General features: G+C 43.7%; 1 protein-coding gene across 1 annotated transcript in view; it reads right to left on the bottom strand.

Annotated features, from left to right (window-relative positions):
• The window catches only part of LOC113819229 (Fanconi anemia group J protein homolog), a 705,146-nt gene that overhangs the window by 392,938 nt on the left and 304,708 nt on the right, over positions 1 to 7,500 (bottom strand). The window lies entirely within an intron of this gene.

Below are 7,500 nucleotides of genomic sequence, written 5' to 3'. Positions count from 1 at the left end.
CTTTAATACCATTCTTAATATTACTATTACTAAATTAACAATAATAATAACAAGAATACGTATAACAACATCAATGATAATAATAACAATGATAATAATAATGGCAACAATAACAATAACAGTAATAATAATGATAACTAATAATAATAATAATAATAATAATAATAATAGAAATAACAATATCAGTAATAACATTAATAATAGTAATAACAACAAGAATAACAATAATAATAATATTCGTAATAACAATACTAATGATAACAATAATAATAATAATAATGATAATAATACTAATAATAATAACAGCAATAACAATAATGATAATTTCAATAACACGAAAAATTGCGATATTATAATTATCAAACATCGAAATTCACAATTACATAGTAATAACAAGAACAAGAACAAATTACATTAACAGTGATAATGATGATGATAATGATGCAAATAGCATCAAAAATAATTGTAAGAATTAGTATAACAATGACAAAAATGATAATAATATCAATAATAATCATAATAATAACGATGATAATAACGATAACAATAATAATACCACTACCACCACCAACAACAATAATAAAGATGATAGAAAAAAAAAATATGATGATAATGATAATAATGATGGTAATAATAATAACAGCAATAATAATAACACCAACACCAATAACCATACTAATTTCAATAGCAAGAAAAATAACAAAATCATAATTATTAACAATACCGAAATTAGCAACAACATTACATACACTAACAAAGACGGCAATGAAATTAACAAAAACACTGCAGTGACAATATCTCATCATTACCAATACTATAAATATCACCACTATCATCATGATAATTATCATTACTTATTATCTCCATTATTATCATTATCATCTTCTTCTTTTTCTTATCATCCATATCATTACTCTCCTCTATCATCTCTATAATACATGTTGAAAATTGCTTTTACTCTTTGGTTATTCGAATAGGAATGCAATAAATTAATATAATGATTAATCATCGTTATTGTTATCCTCCTCTTTCATTATGAATATCATAATTATCATCTTCAACATCATTATTACTATAATATTTTTTTACTATCAGTGTCACTATTGCAATCATTATCATTATTATTATCATTATCATTATCATAATCATTACTACTACTATTATCATCATTACTTATTTCACCATCACTGAAATTAATATCATTATTAATGTTATTTTTAAAATTACCATTACCATTACTATCATTATCATTATCATTGCTATTGTTATAATTTTCATTATCATTGATATCACTATCATTCTAATTAATAGCATAATTATCATTATCATTCTTATCAGTACTATTATTCTAATTATTATTATTATTATTATTGTTATTTTCAAAATTACAATCATTACCATTACTATCATTATTATCATCATTAACATTATACTTATCATATCTTATCAGAATTATTATCGTTCATAGTAATATCATTATTAAGACCCTTCATCCTCATCCTCATAACAATTATTAATACAAAAACAAGATTAAAAGGACAATGAAAAAAAAGAATTAATACATGAGAATATAAATAATATAGAGGAAAAACAAAGCCGAAAAAATATGTAAATTATACGAAATTACATATGAACTGATATATATGAACAAAACAAAATAACTGTAATGACGATGGTAATGATGATAATAATTATTGAAATAAAAATAACAATATAATAATAATAATAATAATAATAATAATAATAATAATAATAATAATATCAACAATAATGATAACAATAATAATAATAATGTTAACAGTAACACTAACATTAACAGCAATCATAACAATACCAATAATAGTAATAAAAAATATTATAACAATAATAATAAAAAACAGCAATAACAACAATGTTAATGATTACAAAAAATAAGTATGATAATGAAAAAAAAAGACAACAATAATAACAAAAACAATACCACCGATTACAAATAAATAAAAAATATTCACATTTCAAGAATTACATTAAAAAAATCCTGGATCTGGATAAAAAAAAAATGAATGGCACCCAAGTTGGGCTAAGATACACTGGCAAAAAATTGGTAAAAAATCTGTTCTTAATTTTTTTCGAGTTATCCTGCTAACCAACGAACAAGCGAGCCAACCATCGCTACCAAATACATAATAATAATGATGGTGGTAATAATATTGATGATGGTGATAAGAAAAACGAAATACATAACTAAAAACAATTACCCCAAAATATACCAATAGCATAAAAATACAAACAATAATAAAAATGGCTTTGATTCATGAAAACGACAAAACCGCAGAGGCAAAAAAAATAAACAAAGAAAGCGAGAGAGGTAGGGAGGGAGAGGGAGAGAGGGAGAGAGAGAGAGAGAGAGAGAGAGAGAGAGAGAGAGAGAGAGAGAGAGAGAGAGAGAGAGAGAGAGAGAGAGCGAGAGAGAGAGAGAGAGAGAGAGAGAGAGAGAGAGAGAGAGAGAGAGAGAAAGAGAGAGAGAGAGAAAGAGAGAGAAAGAGAGAGAGAGAGAGAGAGAGAGAAAGAGAAAGAAAGAAAGAGTAAAAAAGAGAAAGAGAAAGAGAGAGAGAGAGTAAAAAAGAGAAAGAGAAAGAGATAGAGAGAGAGAGTAAAAAGAGAAAGAGAAAGTGAGAGAGAGAGTAAAAATGAGAAAGATTAAAGAGAGAGAAAGAGAGAGAGAGAGCGGGGGAGCCTCCGACCCACCTCGCGAACACAAAGCAATTTCAACAGCAAACATCCCGCGATTATCTCTCAATTTCCGTCAAAATAAAAAAAATAAGGGACGCGCTCATAAAATTACCGATGAAGGCCTTCTTGAGATCCTTCCGGAAGCCACTTAATCATTCCCTCTCTCTCTCTCTCTCTCTCTCTCTCTCTCTCTCTCTCTCTCTCTCTCTCTCTCTCTCTCTCTCTCTCTCTCTCTCTCTCTCTCTCTCTCTCTCTCTCTCTCTCTCTCTCTCTCTCTCTCTCTCTCTCTCTCTCTCTCTCTCTCTCTCTCCTTTTCCTTTTTCCCTCCCTCTTTCCCTCTCTTCCTTCCTCCCTCTTTCCTTCTCTTCCTTCCTCCCTCTTTCAATTCTTCCTTCCTCCCTCTTTCAATTCTTCCTTCCTCCCTCTTTCAATCTCTTACCTTCCTCCCTCTTTCAATTCTTCCTTCCTCCCTCTTTCAATTCTTCCTTCCTCCCTCTTTTAATTTTTCCTTCCTCCCTCTATCACTCTCTTCCTTCCTCTATCCTTTTCTTTCTTCCCCATTCCCTCTTTCCCCCTTTTTTTCTCTCGCTCTCCCTCCCTCTCCTCCCTTCGCGTGATCTCGCTCTTGGCTTCTCGCAACTGCTCATTCGTATGAGGTTTCCCTTCACTTCTTTCTCTCGTTTCTTTTCCGTATCTTTTCGGGCTCTATCTTCGCCTCTCTTCACCGTCTACCACCTTTCCTCGTGCGTCTCTTTTCTGTTTTCATTTCTTTCTTTCTTTTTTATTTTTCTTGCGTATCATTTGTTTTTTTAGGCGCATTTTTTTCTTCACTCTCTCTCCCTTCCCCTTCGCTTCGCTCCTCATCAGCGCTTCCCTTTCTGAGCAATAGCTTCTCTCCCCTCTCCTCTCCCTACTTTCGCCCCCTCTCTCTCCCTCTCGCTCTCTTTATATCTCCTATCACCCCCCCCTCCCTAACCAACCCTCTGTCTCTTCTGTTTCCCATCCTTCTTTTTCTCCCTCCCTCCCTCCCTCCTCCCTCCTACCCTCCTACTTCATCCCATTCCACCCCTCCTCCCACTGCGCACCCTTCCTCCACCCCTCCTCCTCCCCTCCCTCCTCATCTCCCACACCCTTCTTTACCCTCCCCCACCTCCATCTCCTCTCCCTTTCTCCTCCCTCCCCCCACTATCACTCCTCTCCTCTCCCTCTTCCCATCCCTCCCTTCTCCACCCCTCCACCCCCCCCTCCCTCACTCCCTTTCCCTCTCCCTCTCCCCATCCCCGCTATTAACGCATTTTTATCCCTTCCTCCTCACTTCATATCAGTCGCTTAATCAGGATGTGTGGGGAGACGCCCGATTCCACACAGCTTCGGCCGATTTCCATTTTTTTTTTGGGGGGGGGATAGGGGCGGGAGAAAGAGGGGAAGGGTGAAGGGCGGGAGAAAGGGGGAAAGGGGGTAGGGGCGGGGAGAGAGAGGGGGAAAGGAGAAAGGGGGGGTAAAGGGAGAAGGGGCAGGGGGGATAGGGGCAGGAGAAAGGTGGGGAGAAGGGAGAAGGGCAGGAGAAAGGGGCAGAAGGGGAAAGAGGAAAGTGGGGTTGATGCTAGGAAATAGGTAGGGGAGGGGATAGAGGGAAGGGGAGTTCAATCCATGGGGATGGGTGGGAAAGGGAGGGAGGGGCCGACTAGAGGGTTATGGGACGAGGGAAAAAAAAGGGGGGGCAGGGGGACGGAACAAGGGGGGGGGGGGCGAGACAGTAACCCAGGGGATCGAAATTGGAGAAGAGTGACGCCCCATTGATGGTAATGGCCGCGATGGCGCTGATACGATGATGATGCCACGGTGATCCAGATGGCGCTGATACGATGGTGATGCCACGGTGATCCAGATGGTGTTGATACGATGGTGATGCCACGGTGATCCAGATGGTGTTGATACGATGGTGATGCCACGGTGATCCAGATGGTGTTGATACGATGGCGATGCCACGGTGATCCAGATGGCGCTGATACGATGGTGATGCCACGGTGATCCAGATGGCGCTGATACGATGGTGATGCCACGGTGATCCAGATGGCGCTGATACGATGATGATGCCACGGTGATCCAGATGGCGCTGATACGATGATGATGCCACGGTGATCCAGATGGCGCTGATACGATGGTGATGCCACGGTGATCCAGATGGCGCTGATACGATGGTGATGCCACGGTGATCCAGATGGCGCTGATACGATGGTGATGCTACAGTGATCCAGATGGTGTTGATGCGATGGTGATGCCACGGTGATCCAGATGGCGCTGATACGATGGTGATGCCACGGTGATCCAGATGGCGCTGATACGATGGTGATGCCACGGTGATCCAGATGGCGCTGATACGATGGTGATGCCACGGGGAAAAAGATGGTGTTGATGCTCCCAGAGGAGAACAGCAGGCCAATGGGAGTGATGTTTGTGGTGATGATGGTAATGACTTGATAATGAGTGATAATGATAGACTTTGTTGATCCTCCTCCTCCTCCTTCTCGGGAAAGGCACTCCATGTGAGGGGGGGAGGGGAGGGGGGAGGGGGATAATGAAAGATAAATCTAAAAAAAAAGTCTTCAAAGAGTGTTTACTTGCCGATAATTGCATCAACCGATACTTTTTTTCTTCTCTCTCTCTCTCTCTTCTCTCTCTCCTTACTCACACTCTCTTTCTTTTTCCCTCTCCCTCTGTCTTCCTCCTTATCCTTTTTTTCTCTCTCTTCCTCTCTCTCTCTCTCTCTCTCTCTCTCTCTTCCTTCCTCCCTATCCCCCTTTCTCCATCTTCCTCCACCCCTATCCCCTTCTCTCTCTCTTCCTCTATCTCTATCCCCCTCTCTCACTGTTCCTCCCTCCCTCTCCACCTCTCTCACTCTCTTTCTCCCTCCTTCTCTTTCTCTCTTCCCCCTCCCACTCCCTTCCTCCCTCCCACTCCCCTCTCCCTTCCTCCCTCTCCCTCTCCCTTCCATTCTCATTCCACCTCTCCCTCCCTCCCTTTCAAATTCCTCGGCATCTCCCAAGGACTTTCCTAATTCCTTCTTCCTCGACACATTTCTTCCACGAGGCACCTTTGAGCGTCTTGGAAGTGGCTGTGTCTAGCTGCTCTAATGACGAAGAAAAGGGGGCGGCTGATACGAGAGAAGGGGGGGGGGTGAGGGGAGGAAAGTAGGGGGATGAGGTGAGGAGAGAAGGGGGGGAGGGGAGGAGAAGGGGGGGAGGAGAGAAGGGGGGTTGAGGGGAGGAGAGAAGGGGGGATGAGGGGAAGAGAGAAGGGGGGGGTGAGGGGAGGAGAGAAGGGGGTGAGGGGAGGAGAGTAGGGGTGAGGGGAGGAAAATAGGGGGGTGAAGGGAGGATAAAAGGGGGTGAGGGGAGGAGAGAAGGGGGGTGAGAGGAGGAGAGAAGGGGGGTGAGGGGAAGAGAGTAAGGGGTGAGGGGAGGAGAGAAGGGTGAGGGGAGGAGAGTAGGGGGTGAGGGGAGGAGAGAAGGGGGGATGAGGGGAGGAGAGTTGAGGGGTAAGGGGAAGAGAGTAAGGGGTGAGGGGAGGAGAGTAGGGGGTGAGGGGAGGAGAGTAAGGGGTGAGGGGAGCAGAGGTGGGTGAAGAGAAGGGGGGTAAGGGGAGAAGAGCAGGGGGTGAGAAGAGGAGAGTAGGGGGTGAGGAGATGAAAGAAGGGGGTGAAGGAAGGAGAGAAGGGTGAGGGGAGGAGAGAAGGGGGGTGAAGGAAGGAGAGAAGGGGGGTGAGGGGAAGAGAGTAGGGGGTGAGGGGAAGAGAGTAGGGGGTGAGGGGAGGAGAATAGGGGGGTGAGGGTAGGAGAGAAGGGGGTGAGGGGAGGAAAGTAGGTGGTGAGGAGAGGAGAGAAGGGGGGTGCGGGGAGGAGAGTAGGGGGTGAGGGAGAGAAGGGGGGTGAGGGGAGAAGGGGGGTGAGGGGAGGAGAGAAAGGGGGTGAGGGGAGGAGAGAAGGGGGTGAAGGGAAGAGAGTAAGGGGTGAGGGGAGGATAGAAGGGGGTGAGGGAGGAGAGAAGGGGGGTGAGGGAGGAGAGAAGGGGGTGAGGAGAGGAGAGAAGGGGGTGAGGGGAAGAGAGTAAGGGGTGAGGGGAGGAGAGAAGGGTGAGGGGAGGAGAGTAGGGGGTGAGGAGACAAGAGGGGTGAGGGGAGGAGAGTAGGGGGTGAAGGAAGGAAAGAAGGGTGAGGGGAAAAGAGAATGGGGGTAAGGTGAGGAGAGTAGGGGGGTGAGGGGAGAAGAGAACCCCGTCTAGAACCGCTGGAACCTGGAGGAGAGAGAGCCCCAGGAATGGCCGATGGAACCAGGAAGCGCCAGGTAGAACCGTGGGATGAGAGGGATTACGGCAGGATGGCTGGCAGAACCTTTAAGCGGATGGAGAACCACAGAAGAACCAGCCTTATGGATTTATAGTTGACAGAACCTTAGACCCGACATGAAGACCCACAGAAGAACCGACCTTATGAATTTATGGCAGCAGGAAGAACCACATTCGAATCTCCATTATGGTTTTATGGCTGAAAAAACTCAAATCCGACATGTAGAACCACAGGGGAACCTCCATTATGGTTTTATGGCTGAAAAAACAACAACTCAGACCCGACATGTAGAACCACAGTCGAACCGACATTATGGTTTTATGGCTGAAAGAACCTCCGACCCGACATGTAGAACCACATTCGAACCGACGGAACCCAACGACTTCAACCGAATCGCAGAAAACGCAACAGAACCGCCACGGAAAATCCTCGCCAGATAGAAC

This window comes from Penaeus vannamei, chromosome 16, assembly GCF_042767895.1.
Source record: "Penaeus vannamei isolate JL-2024 chromosome 16, ASM4276789v1, whole genome shotgun sequence".
Taxonomy (NCBI): domain Eukaryota; kingdom Metazoa; phylum Arthropoda; class Malacostraca; order Decapoda; family Penaeidae; genus Penaeus; species Penaeus vannamei.
The sequence above is the reverse complement of the archived record's forward strand: the minus strand, read 5'-3'. Positions and strand labels throughout refer to the sequence as shown.